Source organism: Numida meleagris, chromosome 22 (genome assembly GCF_002078875.1).
Source record: "Numida meleagris isolate 19003 breed g44 Domestic line chromosome 22, NumMel1.0, whole genome shotgun sequence".
Lineage (NCBI taxonomy): Eukaryota > Metazoa > Chordata > Aves > Galliformes > Numididae > Numida > Numida meleagris.
The window spans coordinates 1,686,730-1,703,530 of record NC_034430.1 but is presented as its reverse complement, the minus strand read 5'-3'; the positions used below and the strand labels follow the sequence as shown (position 1 = coordinate 1,703,530).

Here is a 16,801-nt window from a genome sequence, read left to right as displayed (position 1 = left end):
CAATTAAACATGTTTCTGAGTGCTGAACTAGGGACAGCTGCTGCCAGCCAGCACTGCCCATCACTTCCAGTATCTCTCCTGCAGCCCATGTTGCTCGGCGTCAGACTCTACCTGAGCTGCAGTCACATCCTGGGGACACTGCCAGTGGAGTTTCAAGTTTCTCCCTCCTCTTTCAAAAGCTCTCAGTGCCCTCACTGCCACCCACTCGTGCACCCAGGAGACAGCAGCTGCAAGCACTCACGCTTCTACTCCCTGTTGCCAGGGATAAGGAGCAGCAATTTCACCACATGGGCAAGCTCTGATGCAGTAAACACAACTCCCTTGCCAGCTCAGAGCCGGGAGGGCAGGGTTAGCGAGGGCTGGGGACAATGTGAGTTGTCCCCCACAATGTGAGTGGGCCAGGACAGCTGATGGGAGGATGAGAAGTCCCCTCTGCCTGTGGACATTAGCACTGACCATCCCGGGCTCAATACGGATCACAGCCATGCACTGCACGTGCAGAAGCTAACGTAAGCACAAAGAATCACTCAACCACAGAATGGTTGGGTAGGAAGAACCTCACAGCCCCCCCAGCCCCAACCCCTGCTCTGGGCTGGTTTCCCCCCACCAGATCAGGCTGTCCAGGGCCCCATCCATGGCCTTGGGCATCCCCATGTCTCTCTTGTACTGGATGCAATACTCCAGATGGGGCCTCATTATGGCAGAGCAGAGGGGACAATCCCTCCCCACCCACTGCCAGCCCTCTGCTGATGCAGCCCAGGGCACTGCTGGCCTTCTGGAATGAAGGGGAGGTGACTGCAGCTCTCAGACCTGTGCCCTGGCTCAGCGGTCTGCCTCGAAGCAGGACGTGGCCTCCAGCATTTCTGCTGAAACTCCCCGCAGAGGAAACACTCCGGAGTTTCCTATTTCACAGTGCCAAGAGGTGAAGAGCAGGATGTGGGGAGGAGACAGCACCGGGAAAGGAGACTGCAGTGCCCCAGTACAAAGCCTTTGATCGAAGGTGATTCATTTCCTGATGGGCAGAGGGGCCTGCGATGCAAACAGGCGCCCACGGCACACACCAGGCACCCACCATGCACCCCGAGCACCTCCTGTGAGTAGCTCACACCCCGCAGTCCTTCTTCTAAGGGGCAGCTCAGACCGCAAAGGCCACGTGGGCCACGGGCCCCGCTGAGCGGCCGACTGCTTTGGCTGCAAACAGGAAAGGCTGCTCAGCTCCAGGCAGGATCCCAGCGAGAAACGTCACCGGAATGTCGCAGGAAAGGACAAAGCGATTTCGCAGTGCCCTAAAAAACAACAGTGTTCCCAGCGTGCCTTGGAGCAGGGGGTTAATGGTTAACGCCGTGCCAGGCGTTGGTCAGGAAGCAGCTCAGGCCCAGCAGCTGCCTTCCAGTCCGGCTGTCAGGACATGGGCTTGGGTGAGGGATACTCAGCAGTGTCTGTGTGTTGACCTGGAGTTGATGGGAGTCTCCAAGAGGAAGGACAGGCGTTATGGGCACACATAAATGGGAAGGAGCATGCTACTGTTGGTGAACCACTGTTAAACCAACTCATTGTTCCACCAAACCAGTCTCCTGGAGCTGGTTCCTGCATTTTGGACCACGGCTGCTTATCTGCCACTGTCTGTGCCTGGTAATGCTGGGTGGAGAGCTCGGTGGGGATAATTTGTCGGGAATTAGATCCTCAGGCTACACTGTCACAGCCCATGGATCGAAAGGAGCATGAGAGGGATGCTAAGACATGATCCCAAGGGTCACTGATCTCTGTGGATGCCAGAAGCTGTACGGAGTCCCAGAGGAGAACCAGATTTTGGAGAAAACATTCTAGCCTCTGAACAAATGCAATTAATGGTGAGGCAATGACAGAGCCCGCAGCAGAAGAATCACCAAAGACATCCCTTCTAGATCAAAGGGACCTTCTGAGGTGTTGCCTTCCCCATACACCTTCTCAAATATCAGGAATTAAAGGGTCTCCCATGAAGACCATAGCTGCAGAGACAGTGTCTGTGCAGCCACTCTTCCCTGCAAGATTTACTGCAGCAGCTGTGGGTCACTGGAGGTCTCAGCTCCCATAGGATTTGAAGCCTCTCAATCTTCCTCTGCAGTCTCTGAGACAATGACCAGGGCTGAGCTCATTGCCAGTGAACTGATAGGCTGAGCAAACAAGCTGCTGTGACAGGAGTTATCCTTTGATTTATACTTAGAATTCCTCTTTCCAAATTTTAAACCATGGCAGCAACTCTGCCCTCTGTGTAACTGGCTGTTACACAGGGAATATCTACACTCGACAGCTTAGCAATGAGAGGCCCCCAGGTGCACTTAATGTCACATGCAACTCCAGTTTCCTCAGCAGAAGCATTTTGTAATGTACTCCACCTGGTTCCCTTAGGTCTTCTGAAGGGAGGCTCAGCCCATAGTTGCTAACACCAAACAGATATTGGGATTCTCAGTGCTTGGGAGACTCCTCAAAGCAATCTCAGTTGATCATGGCAACAACTGTCCGCCCCTCGGGTGCTGAAACACTTCTTCTCAAACCTTTTTTGGAGCATCCTATGTCTTGTACCTTATTTGATGTCTCTCAGAGTGGTTATCTTACATGACCCCTCATCAAATGGGGAATAGTTGAAAGATCTCAAAGTAAGGGGATAGGACAGCTTCTAAGATAAATACATCCTATGATGTATCGTAGGTATACGTGTACTGCAGTAAGCTTCCCTGGGGTCAGCAGGACCCTTCAAATCTCTAGCTAGATTGGTGATGGGCTCTGTGCGGCACGACAGATCCCACAAACCGTACTTCGACGCTGAGCTCTGAAGAAGCTGCATGGGAACGTTCCCATCCTCACCAAGCTCCACAAGCAGAGGGCTTCCTTCATGTTCTGGACAAACTGCTGCCACGTGTGTCCCACCAGCCCAGAACTGCTCAGCCCATGAGCTCCTTTTCCATCTGACCCAACTTCTCCTGGCAGTTACGACTCAATTGGTGATTTCAGAAGTCCCCTCAAAAGAAAACCAACCAAACAACAACCACAAAAAAATACCCAAACCCAAACCCAACAACCAAACGCACACATTGTGAGAACTGCTTCAAAGTCCTCTTGTTATCTTTTGGCAAGGTATCACAGCCTGTTAATGTAGGAATACAGAGTACTGCTATACCTTCACAGGTGGGTAAGCACTAAGAAAATGAATCTACTTGGTCCTTCTAAGAGAAAGGGTGGGATATCTCGACTTTAACTCACACTACTACAAAGTTTATAGATGCGAGTTGGTCATGTCCTGCAGACAACAGCATATTCAGAGGACATTCATTTCATTCTCAGAGCACGTTCCAGAAGACTTCGGATAATGTGCCCTCCATCTCCCACCATGGGAAGGGAATAAAGCAGCTCCAGCCTAGCTGGCAAAAGTGATGGGAGATAAATCCCAAGTAAAGATTCCTTTCTGGATGTAAGAGGAATCCTGATTCACGATGGCTGGCAGCACGAAGCTGCATGTTTCTAAACATCCAAACCTGGGATGGCTCTCTTGGGTGAGATTCATCCAGCATACTTTACAGTCACAAATCTGCAAACTTCAGAGGAAGAAAGCCTATCCCAGTTCCATACATCCTGTACCCTTTTATGAGAGACCTTCTAGTGCTTTGTCCCAAGAATGTCCACCAGTCAAGAGTCCCAAGCAGCAAAGCTTGCATGCCATCCTTGGATCAACCTCTCAGCCTCACAAGCCTCTATCAATAGGGAATTTTTACATGATTTCTACCCTACTTTACATTTCTCTTTTAATAGGTTTTAGTGTGGAGGAATCTCCAAGAACAAAGGGCTGCTACAGCCATCCAATTACTAGGAGTCCATAGATCTCCACCTGCAAAACCCAACATCAAACAGCACAGTAGCAGTGTTCAAAGCATGCAGTAGAGCAAGACCTGCTTTCCCAAAGCTATTTGAAAAGCAACATGTTGAAAGATGTACTGAATTGTAACGTTCAAAAGGGAGGATAGGGCACTGACACATGCAAATAAGCAACCAAAAACAGAACAAGATTTACAAGACAGTCCAGCTCCAATCAACTGCAACTGAACTTAACTGGCAGAATCAGACCTTGAAAATCTTATTCACTGCTTGAACATTTTCATAAATCTGGTCTACAGCTGATTTGGTATGACGATACCCCAAAAGGGGATACAGAGCCATCCACAGAACATGGTTCTTATCCATAGGGCCAGGCTCTTGTCTGTGGTGTCCAGTGGCAGGACAAGAGGCAGTGGGTGCAGACTGGAACACCAGAGGTTCTGCCTGAACATCAGGGAGTACGTCCTTACTGTGTGGGAGATTTAGCAATGGAACATGTTGCACAAAGAAGTTGTGGAGTCTCCTCCTTGGAGACAGTGAAAACCTGTCTGGACACGGTGCTGGGCAAGCAGCTCTGGGTGTCCCTGTTGGCGAGGTGAGGTTGGACCAGATGGACCCAGAAGCCCCTTCCAATCTGCACCAGTTTTTGGTTCTGTGACCGCACATTAAAAATAATTCAGATTTAACTCACCTTGTTCCATTGCAAGTTTGTGCACGAGCCTTTGTTTTGCAGAAAGCATCTCCTTCTCTGAAAGAATTTTTACACTTTGTTTAAAAATACTCTCTCTTCTCCTGTTTACACTGCCTAGCTTCAGTGTCCTCAGCGACACGGCCAAGTACATCTTTGAGCAATCTGGAACCTGAGCAGTATTTAAATGTGTGATAACGAATTACTAGTGGTTTCCCTCAGGGGGCGATGGTGTTTAATGTCTCTATTAATAACCTAGATGATGAGACAGCGTGCTCTCAGCAAGTCCATGGTTGACAGCAGCCTGGGGGGTGGGGGATAAGTGGAGGGCTGCTGTTCAGACGACCAAGTTTATTTTCACCACTAGTGTGGCCAAACACTGGCATTGGGTCCCCTAGGGGATGTGACATCTTCATCATCTGAATTACGTCGAGCTTCACCACACCAAGCTCTGGGACAACCCCAGCCCTCCACAACTGATGTGATTTATTACAAATGACTCAAGAGGCTCAATCTGTTTATCTTAATAAGGAGAAGAAAAAGACTGCAAGTAACATCTTCTACAAACAAATCTGAATCCACCAGAACTCTTTACCAGGTCTTTAACTGCTTGACAAAGCCAGGACCAACACCAGCGCCTGCAAACTCAACCTAAACAAAGGATAAGTACAAATAAATGCACATTTCTAAGTTTATTCAAAGATTCTAAGGCTGATGGGAATCAACAGAGATAAAATGTGATCTCAGACGTAGTGGCTGTTTGAAGTTGGTCCTGCTTTGAGCAAGGGCAAGAGATCTCCAGCGGCACTGCCAGCCTGAGAAGGACACAGCAAAAATCGGAGACGGTGGCAAACACAGTAAGGACAGTTCAGTTAAACAGAGCAGTATGAATCACTGATAAAGTGAGGTCAAACGCTGCGGAGGGGTGCATGCTGTTAACACACAAATGGCCACAGCAGAAATGGCATCCACAGAAGCGGCCCGTGCTCTGCTGCAGCTCCAGAGACTGAGCAGTAGGAAACACTCAGCAGATGTACAGAACTTGTGTTGTTTTGTATGCAACACTGGGCTATGTATTTACATCCCACGTCTGATGCACTTCGTGAAATGGGAGATAATGATGTCTCATTTCAGGAACTGCAACTGAACAACTGCTATCAAACCCATCAATACAATTTCTGCTGGAAGCCCTTCGGAGCATGACGCTGCTCCTCTCCAGTCATACAGAAGCATCTTGCCCTACATGTCCCATCCCTAGCTCTGATTGGTAACGAGCCCCACAAGCTTTAGGGCATCTCCAATGTGCCCACATGGATACAGCTGTTGGCACCCGCGCCCACCATCCTCTCCACTGAACCAAGACAGACATATTGCCAGCTGTGTGCTGGATGGAGGATTCCATTATCTTGTGTGAGTACATCTGGCACTTAATCTTTGTGTTTTACCTTTTCTGAGCACTCCCCCAACCCCATCAGCCCCAGGCACCCTGTGGCAGCACTGCTGGTCTCTTACAGTACCCACCACTGAGAGGCAATGGCACATCCTATATCCCATGTTTCAGGCTTAGACAATCCTACAGATGAGTGATAGTTATTCATGCCTCGGCCTGGAGCCATTTTTTCATTCATTTCTCCTGCTCCTGAAGCTGGAGCAGTTTTCAGTAGTCTCTAGAGAGCAGCACCCATCACAGGCAACTGAAAGTCAACAGCTTCAAGCACAGCGATAACTGGAGAGAAGAATCACAACTCAGCCCACTGCAGCTCGAACCCTTGGGGGTACTCTATGCTGGCAGATCTGCACTCCACATGGGGAGAATTAGTGCAGGGTTGTTGTCCATGTTCTTAGGATGGAGCACACACCTGGTACTCCTCCCTCCTCTTCCTCCTCCTCCCCAGATGCTTGGGTGAGCTCAGATCCTCCCTGTTCTATTTTCTGCTCAGCTATTGCTCGGAACACCCGTGGGAAGTGGATTTTTGTGCTGAGCACAATGCTGGGAGTGTTTGTGCACACCTGGGGAACGGGAGCCTCAGGCAACACGGGGCACCAGACTGTGCAGTCCACAGACACTGCAGGCGTGAGGACTTCGCTACAGACGCATCAGCAAAACCAGGGCAGTAAGGGGATTCCTCTCTGCAGCCTCAAATGGCCAAACAGGTTCGGGAGGGAAATGGATCAGACTCCACTCTGGCACATTTCCACCCGAAGTATAGGTTAGGTGTGTTTGCTGGAATCTGCCCTGTGTGCATAAGCATCTGCAGTTTTAATTGAAGGGTTTCTGGTGTTGCATGCGTATGCAAGGGAGCATGAACGTGTCACGTTCGAGCGTGGTAACGCTCCTGACGATCGGTGTCTGTATCACTGCTCAATGCAATGAGAGCAGCAGTGGGATTCTTCTTCCCTGCCCCAGGGTGGAACAGGCTGGGAGGAGCTCATTGTGTCATTTCTCATTTGTGAAGTGAAACATCTCTGCCACTCATACAGAAAAAGGACATGGGTGTCACCAGCTGCAGCAGATAAGGATAGTGTGGCCAGAGCCAGTTAAAGACGGAAGGAAAGTCTGTCCTAATTTGATTTTGCCTTTCATGAGCTCCTTCCAGCGTCCCATTCCTGACAATACGAACAATATGCAGCCGTGGGAACAGGAGAAAAAAACACTCCAGAAGAAAAAAAAACAGTGTAACATAAAAGATAGACTAAACAAGAACTAGTCAGAGCCCACCAAGACTGTGATGTGTCACTACTCCTGCACGCCAGCCACAGGCATCCAGCACCGTGCTGGAAAGCAGCAGATGATGTGTTTGCTCACACAGCGTGTGGATGGGGGCACCCTGGCCCCACTGAATGCAAAGCAAAATGCCAAGTGACTTGGAGGGATGTCTGCATTTTGGGGGATCAACTGTCTCGGAAGGATCTGCATCTGCTGGAAGATGAAATTCTCAAAGTCACAACAAGAGAAACAATCCGGAAACAGTTTGAATATTGACTAATGCAATGCTAGACTGGAGACATGTGAAATGATGAGACAGCAGCCAAAAATAACCACAGTGCTCAAGGAGACTAGAACAAAAACCCTGAACAGCATCTACAGCAAGTGTCGGGGACTGCAGCACTGCGGCTGCAGAGAGGATCTGCAGCGTCACTGTCACACGGCTCCTGCACTGACACTCCCATCTCCTGCTGCACTCCTCGCAGTGCAAAATGACTTCCTCCGCCCCAGGAGCAGAGCTGGCAGCCTGCAAGGAGCAGAGCACTGCAGCCCCCTCAGCAACTCAATGTTCACAGGTGCTCGGAGCAGCGCTGGGGCTGGAGCACAGTCCCTGCTGCTTCCCCATGCCCAGTGGGGATCTGGCCCTTCTCTGCACAGCTGCAGCTCTCCTTTGGCTCGCCCTGGAACGTCCACGAGTCAAGGCTCACTGCAAGCAGGTCTGAGCCTACAGCCATTGGGTAAAGCACCTTCCAAAGGGTTGTTCCTGCATGAGCACCAAACCGAGCCATGCGGTGTCTGCGCAATGGGAGCCCAGTGCCAAAGAATCTGGAGCTACTGCACAGAAACAGAACGGTACTTGCAAAGCCTCTCAGCATGCCAGGTATCAAAAGATGCCGTGCACATGCAGCAGTTCTCTTCCTACAAGCTCCACATTGGCCTTATATTTCAATTTAGCAACATTTTTTTCTTTATGGGCACGCACAGAAGCTGGTAGACAGGCGGGGATCGCGTCACACCACAGGCCTTGCTGCCCTCCTCACAGTTCTGAGAAAAACGTCCCATCCTGCACTGCAGGAAGATGCTTTTCTTCTTTGACTCGATGCCCCCTGCTGCTACTTGTCCTCAGAAACAAATCTTACCGTCACATTTCATTTCACAAACACCATGTGGGCATCTCTCCAGCAAGTCACGGGCCTGGCAGCACCCTGCATGGGGAAAGCGGCCCCAGCTCAGTGCTGCCTTTGTGATACTCATCCGACACAAAGGGTCTGTCTTGCCCACCCCAGAAATGCTGGGGTAGGGACACTGTCCTATATAGAGAGCTATGAACTGTGCAGAGGAATAGAGGGAGGTGCCGTTTGCTGCAGTTTGTAAAACACAAAGTGATGGGCATCAGCCAGAATGACTGGATGGAGGCTCAGAGCGAGAGGCAAAGCCATAGGAATCACTGCTTGCGGGATGTTACGGATGCCAGAAGTTCACACAAGTCCTGAAAGTGATAAGAAAATTGAATGGAAGAAAATTTCAAAGACTATTAAATGCAACAACCACAAAGTCCTATGACTCACAAGTCCCTGGAAGTCAGAAATCTTACTGCATATGAGCACTGTTCTCATGCTCCTCCCATCACCCGCTTCAGACGCTGGTACAGGCAGGATGCCGGGGATGGGGCTCCTCCATCCAACCCGCAGCTCCCTCTCTGCTGCTCCTTTTCAACCCCCCCCCATCAGTTCAGTTTACTTCACTTCTCCAAGCTCCATTCCCCAGGGAGCTCACACGTGGTGGAACCTCTTCTAAGACCTCAGACCTATCTTCCACCTCCTTCCTAGAACCCACTAGGGCTGGAGACATGACGTGGGGTAGGCAAACCCTTGCTCTGATCCAGCAGATCTCTTGCTATCTTCTCGGGCTCTTTTTTGTCCCATTCTAAACACAACCAGGTCAGATAAGGTCAGCCTTGCCCCACGGGCAGGAATAACACTGAAAAGCTCCATACCACAAACGGGCTACAGTGCCCCAAAGCATCAAACCAAGCAGTTTATCACCCAGCAGCATTTACAGAGCTGGGAAAGGCATCCCTGCCTCCATACACCTAACAAGATCAACATCAAGCACGCTGCATCACTGCACTCATTAGACACAAGCAACTTTAACCTCCCCATTCTTAGCATGATAGCTGAGAGCCACACGTGCAATGAAGGATCTCCGCCGGCACGCAAATTATAGGGTGCTGCATGTTTCTTCACACATCATCTGATCCGTGGTATACTCTGCTCTCCTGAAGGAGCGGTGGGAGGACATCCAAACCAGCACCTCTGCAGAACCCGCTCCTTTCAGCTCTGGGAGCTTGCCCGGCCTAAAGGCTCGAGATGTTTCCACACAAACTCTGCAGGAAATGGGGATTACTGTGGCTTCCTCACCAAAATTGCTGAAGTTTGTCAGTGGTAAAAGGGAAGTTTTGTAGCTCTTTTACATCCATCACAAGAAAAGCTTGGAGAGGTGCCATAGCTGCTGCCTGTGCTGCACTACAGCATCTGCTGCACCATCTGCCTTACGCAGAAACCAAAGCACAGGCGGGCAGCCAGAGGGTGTGGGTGCTGCCCCTGGCACCCAAATGCCATCCAGCAAGCTGCCAACATCCAGCAGAGCACAAACACTGGGGAAGAGCAGAGTTTTGGAAAAAGGAAGCATGCAGGTCCATGGTCCCATGAGGAGGAAGCTCCATGTCATCCCCGGGTTGGGGTCTGAAGCCAGGACAGCAATGTGCCTGCAAGGTCACAGTTGTACACTTGCAACTCCATTCTGTATCAACATAAATATATGACCTGTGAATTTTCAAATGGAATGTACACGGTTGCCATTCAACTCAAAAATCTGACCACGTCTCTTTATCAGACTTCTGTCAGACCCCTCTTACCCGAGGAAAATACCCCTTGTTTCGCAGGCACACCTTACTCACACCATCGCCTTTTGGCACCACGTCCATTTGTGAACAACTGATGAAGCACAAGAAGAGTAAAATTTCATCAGAATTCTCCGACAGGACCTTGAGAGCTCACTGAGAGCTGCAGCCACTGCCATCGAACCAGGCACTGATGCATCAGTTTCACAGCTACAAGGTCACATACCCCATTACTTTTATGGTGGTGTTGCTCTCTCTTTTTTAATGTTTTAATATAAAAAAGACATTTTGTTACTTACATACATTAAGTATATCATATATTTTTATATTCACCCCCAGACAATTCCCATTCACTCCATGCAACCCAGGCAAACCACAAGGTTGGACAGCAAAGCTGCCTTCCCCCTTATCCTATCCCTATGAGACCATGTAAAAAATTGTTCTCCTGTTTGTAGGCTCCCATTGAGAACTGAAAGCCCTCAAGAAGGTCTCCTTGGAGCCTTCTCTCCTCCAGGCTGAGCAGGCCCAGCTCCCTCAGCCTTTCTCCACAGCAGAGGTGCTCCACTCCTCTGAGCCTACTCGGGGTCTCCTCTGGATAATTTTCAATGCTGTTCTGCATACACCACTGAAATAATGGAGCATTTGAAAAATCTGTTGCCCTCAAACAGAATGATGATGCTCCGGAAGGAAAACGGCATTTTCCAGTTTTTTTCCAGCTAGTCTGCCCACTGAGGTACCCTTTGATAGCTTGTGTTCAAGGATTTGTGGGCTATACTGGTGGTAGGTGGATGGCTGGACTAGATCTCAGAGGTCTTTTCCAACCTTAGTGATTCTATGGTTCTCTTCCCTAGGGTTCTCTTTCTTCCACTGCTCCTTTGTGACATACTCTGTAAGCTGTCTCTCCTAAAGCCCATTCTCGGGAGTTTCTTTGCTGCTGTCACAGTTTGGACCCCCATGCTTTGCCCTGCTTCAACCATTTCAATGAGTACTGCGTCCCAACACTGCAGCTCCTTCAGCAGTGAATGCTGGCTGTTAGGAAAATAGGAAAATTTCTTAGGGAAAATGGTAAGAGAGTTCTTGTCATCTCCGATCGATCAGCTCCTGACACCCAGCACAGGGTAACAGAGACAAGGATTGACTGTGAATTGCTATGGAAGGACTCTCCACGTCTCATCAATCAATCTCCAAAGCTGTTTGCAGTTCTGGTCCCATTTGAGCCTCTGCTAGCAGCTAGAAAAGAGATAATTAACAGAGATGATTAGAAGTATGGCTTCTACAGAGGAAACCACTGACAGATGAGAATTACTTAGTCTGGAAAATGAGATGATTCAGGGAGAATAGGACAGAAACCTATAGAACTATGAATTGTTTGGAGAAGAAGGATAAGGATCAAACATTCACTGCCTCTGTAATCATAACAAACAAGAAGAGATGCTGCTCCTTGCGACGTGCAGATAATTGTTGGACTCTGCCACAGGGCACTGAGTGCTCCAAGTTTACATCGGTTTGAGGCAGACTGATAAAGCAGTACAAGAGACATCTCTAGAGGGTTAATAAATCTTCAGAAGTAGCACCCAGCTCTGTAATTGCCTGTGCCACAAAGGGCTGGAAGAGCACACAGGACCTATGCACTGCAGGTTTGCCCTATCTCCACCCCCTTCCCCAAGGCCCTGTTCTTGGCCAGTGCAGAAACACTGAGCCACAGACACTTGTGGTCTGACCCAAGAGCAATGTAATGGCTTCAAGCAGGGAAGCTGAGCCCAGTTTATAATGACAAAAGAAGAACATCTGTCCCAGCAGATTTGCAACAGGCACTGGGGGAAACAAGGCTTAAAGCTCAGATGGAAGCCATGGGTAGTGGCCCTTTGTTAGCACGTCTCCGCTCTCTCTGGTGCACTGGGCAAAGCAGCAGCTGTGCTTTGCTTCATGACTTGTCCCAGATGGAAAAGCCTTCTATCCCACATTGCACAACAGCACAGCATGAAGAACGGGCTTATCTCACCCACACACTGGCCGCAGCACATTCCTGGAGGCAGGCAGAGCTGTAAGGTGAGGCAAAGCACAGCCAGGTGTGGTGGTAGGTCCTCTGGTCCTGAAGCTGTCACATGAGGTAACCCAGGTGACATGCTCTTTTCCTTCCAGAAGGCTGGCTGTGTGAAATCCCGAGAGGACTGTGTGCAGCCAAACTACTTGAAAACACAGCGTGAAAGTGGACATGGGTAGCTCCACACGCTTCCTTGTCATTCAGCATCTGCTATGTCAGAAGGGCTATGACTCAACACTTGCCTGAAGCATGGAGGCCCTACAAGGAGGCAGCAACACAACTTCACAGAGGGAACAGTCATGTCCCAACTCAAGGCAGAGCTGTCAACAGGTTATTTAACAGCCTCATTTGCATTTATTTATTTATTAGGTAGTTTTATGCCAACCTCAATGAACAAGATCCTGCTCTTCTGCAAGAGCAACATAGAATCCTGCTAACTCGCCTCAACACTCCCAAAGGAGAACAATCTGGACCAAGGGAGCTTCCCATCTCTAAAATGGATGTGGTGGTTGGCCTTCTAAAGTAGGAAGAACACACATTTGTGAAGACAGAGAAAGAAACGGGCCATACAAATTCACAGCTGCGCTGGTAACTTAAACCAATAAGAGTTACACCAGAGTGCTAAAGAAGCAGTAGGTGTAGGGGACCTGGACTTCATTAAGGCCTTTGACACTGTCCCCCATGTGAATTTTCATGAGCAAAGTTATGGAAACACACTAGATGAAAAGATGATGAGCAAACAAGAAGGGCCAGCGCTCTCTGAAACTGCACCCTGGTTCAGTGTGAGAGTCAGAAGTCTTTTCAGAAGTGGCACAGATTGTTAAGAGCTGCTATCAGAGATCAGCGGTCAGGGTGGTCCAAAATACATCTCTGGACATGGTGAGCAATGGTTGTTGGGTAAGAATGTCAGACACAGGGCAAGTACAGAGTGATCTTTCCTTTCATATGTCTTCCTACCACAACTACTCTGCGGTGATCAGCATTCACATTAACAGAGCAAGATACAGAGTGGGAAGGAGACTGAGAAGGTAGAGACACCACCAAGCTGAGAGTGATAGCAAGCCCAGAGCACATCATCATCCTGACACACAGGAGTAGTAGTCCCAAGCCCAGGCTGAGCATCTTCCTGGGCCAAGTCTTGCCCCACAGGCAAGGGAACAACAGAAAAATGGAACGGGAACTGGTGGACTCACAGCAGAGAACTAACACAGAGGTAAGAGCAGGCCACCGCTTAGCTACAAAGTCATCCTCTGTGCACAAAGCCAAGTAACGATCTAGACACATTAAAACAAGAGCTGTACACATGTCAGGGGAAGTCACTTTTCTTTTTTTTCCTCTGAGATAGTACCGTATCCCTCGGGTCTGTGCTATAGGGCTGAGCTACATGACTGCAGCAGGGCCCAGCGATCAGCCAGGAAGAGCAGGCAGCTCAGTGCTGCCCTGCAGGTGGAACCACGGGGCTCCAGCACAGCTCAGTGCTGCTCCGTGCAGGAACACAACTGCAGCAGCGAGGACCCTGCAGAGCACCACTGAGGTGGGGGGTGGGGGTGGGGGCAGTCCCTTGGCACCCCTCCCAGCTCTGCTACACTGGGAAATCTGACCTGGAGGTCCCAGCCTGCCGCCCCTTTGTCAGGTGTGAGGTTGGACTCTGGCTGAGCTCTGTGCTGGAACGGTCCATCTCCTCAGACAGTACTTGCATTGCCAATATTCACCCTTTTAAAGCTGTGCCATCACCGTAAGAGTCCAGACACTGTCCACTGATTTAAATGAATATAAAATAGTGAAGGAAAAAGAAAAAAAAAAAAAAGTAGCCAGCACAGACAGATAATCGTTCATCCAATCCCAGGCCGCTGCCTCAGGCTGTGTGGATGAATGACTGCAGCTATCCTGCATGCCAGAGAGAGAGCTTCAGGATACTGCCCCAAGGCCAGGTGCTACGGGATGAGAACCCCATTGAGAGAACAGGACAGCCCTGGCCTGGGCCAACTCCTGAGCTTAGGCTGGGAGCTGCACAGGAAGGTCTAGGCCAGACACGTCCAACCTGAGGGCCGCACGCGGCCCAGCACAGCTCGCAATGCCGCCATCATGGCGGTGGCTCTGCCCCACATCACTCACACTGCCTGGGCCGAACAGGACACGGGGAGGGCACGGGGCAGCACTAACTCAAGTTATGGCAAATACTTTCATGCATTTTGATGGCTAAACACATTCCTGTGAGCAGCGAAAAACACACAACTGTGCTTTCCATTTTGATAAAGGAATTTGAGGACAGGTTTCACGACTGCCAAAAAATTATCAGTTCATAGTTGTGACTCCATTTTCAGTCGTCATAAACACATGACCTGTGAATTTTCTAACAGAATGCGTAGAGCTGTAATCAAAAACCCAACCACATCTCTTTATCAGACTTCTAACAACCTCTCTTAACAGAGGAAGATACCTCTCACATCACCATCACACCTTACTCACACCATCGCCCTTTGGCAGTACAACCAATTGTGAGCAACTGCTTTCAAGGATGAAACACAGGAAGATTAAAATTTCATTAAAAAAATCTCTGACAACACACTGAGAGCTGCGACCACTGCCATCCAGCCAGGCACTGATGCATTGGTTTCACAAAAACAAGGTCACATATCCCACTAGTCTTATGGTGCTGTTGCTCTCTTTCTTTCTAATGCTTTAACAAAGATGTTAACAGTTAAAATAAGTTCTGTTACTTACATATATTAACTCTCTCTATATATATACTATGAGGGCTGCCCCAAAAGTAATACCTCCTGTCTTATGATGTCAGTCCATGATATCAGTGGTGGATGTTGGTGGTACAGCAGAAGCTGAACCTTCCCACCAACATCCCATTATATTTTGTTGCCATGTGACAGATGGCAGCAGAGGGGCACTCTGACAGAATGCTGTCTGATGTGGAAGTGCATATGCAGCAAAGGTGTGTCACTGAATTCCTCCATGCGGAAAATATGGCACTGACTGACATTCATTGACACTTGTGAACGCCTATGGAAACCCAACAGTGGACGTGAGCACAGTGGTGCATTTCAGCAGTGGTGACAGTGGGTCACCTCTGCTGGTGTAGATTGTTACAAGCATGGCATGCAGCTCTTGCTCATTGCCAGTGAAAACGCATATCTAATGCTGGTGACTATACTGAAAAATAGAGCTCTGTAGTTGAGAATCTGCTCCATGAAACAGACTAACAGAGCTCAGTGTATCTGTTGTAGTTTCCACAGAAATAAATAGGAGGTATTACTTTTGGAGCTGCCCAAGACAATTTCTCTTGACTCAGCGCGGCCCAGGCAGGCCAACAGGCTGGGCACCCATGAGCAGGTCGGGCCGTGCGGAGAGTAAGCACAAAGTAGCACTGATGGCTGTGACCCACTGAATTGGTCTCTGATAACTCCAGTTATCATCAGAATTCAAAACACATTCAAAGTTTTATCTCAGGTCTCTGGGAAGATGCCATTGCTGGGGGTATCCCTCTTTGGGGCACACATTCCTCAGGGAAAACAGTCCCTGGCTGCTTGCTGACACCTGGTGCACATCCAGCACTCACAGATCCAGAAAGCACTGCTGGCACCATTTTAGGGTACTGCGCTGGGATGTCTGGACAGCAGCGCTCCTGCCACATCCTGCTATGGCAGCCGGAATGTGTGGGGCTGGATGAAGGCTGCAATCAGCAACAACTCAGGTGGAAGGCCATCCTGAAGAAGCCAGGGATAATGAATTAGGTGCTGAGTGCAGCGGTTGTTACTCCCAGAGAAAAACGGGGTGTAGACTTGATTTAAGCTGCGACCTCCCTGCAGCAGGGCCGCCTCTACAGAAGCCCGCATCAGCTCATGTGTGTGCACACACCTGGCAGCACTGCACAGCTCGGCAGCTTTGGGACAGCACGTGCTACAGCACAGAGCTGCACTCCTCAGCTCAGCCGGCAGAGGAGCACCAGGGGTTAATGGTATGGAGAGAGGAGGAGGAAGCGGTCAGCCATTTGAAACTCCTCTGGCATGAAGGCTGGGTTAGGTTACATCACTGCTCCGCTGCACCAGCAGCATCCTTCAGCTGCGTCAGGGAGCCCTCAGCACAGCCAGAAGAGCTCTGTGGCACCATCTCCTATCTGCTCCTTTTGCAATCCATTAAACCTACGCTCCAATTTAGCAGATGTTTTTGGCTGCTGTTCCTAAACCTCCCCTGCCTGCTTGGAGCTCTGCAGTGCAGCTCTGAAAGCCCCTGTTCCACCAGGACCACGCAAAGCAGCAGGCAATGCCACCAAGATCATGTGAAACAGTGGACAATGTCACAAGGACCATGCAAAGCAGCAGGCAATGCCACCAGGACCATGTGAAACTGTGGGCAATGCCACCAGGACCATGCGAAGCAGCGGGCAATGCCACCAGGACCCCATGAAGCTGGAGGCAATGCCACCAGGACCATGCAAAGCAGCAGGCAATGCCACCAGGACCATGCAAAGCAGCAGGCAATGCCACCAGGACCATGCAAAGCAGCAGGCAATGCCACCAGGACCACACGAAGCTGCAGGCAATGCCACCAGGACCACACGAAGCTGCAGGCAATGCCACCAGGACCACACGAAGCTGC

General features: G+C 49.8%; 1 protein-coding gene across 5 annotated transcripts in view; it reads right to left on the bottom strand.

The window, feature by feature from the left end:
- The window catches only part of LUZP1 (leucine zipper protein 1), a 36,948-nt gene that overhangs the window by 10,155 nt on the left and 9,992 nt on the right, over positions 1-16,801 (bottom strand). The window contains exon 1 of one of the 5 annotated variants that reach the window (XR_002432473.1): positions 1,073-7,203. The exons of 2 other annotated variants lie outside the window; for them this stretch is intronic. The gene's annotated coding sequence lies outside the window, so the exon portion shown is untranslated. Of the gene's footprint in view, positions 1-810; positions 7,204-16,801 lie in introns of those variants that run through there. 2 more of the 5 variants (XM_021375419.1, XM_021375418.1) reach the window with 2 other exon arrangements.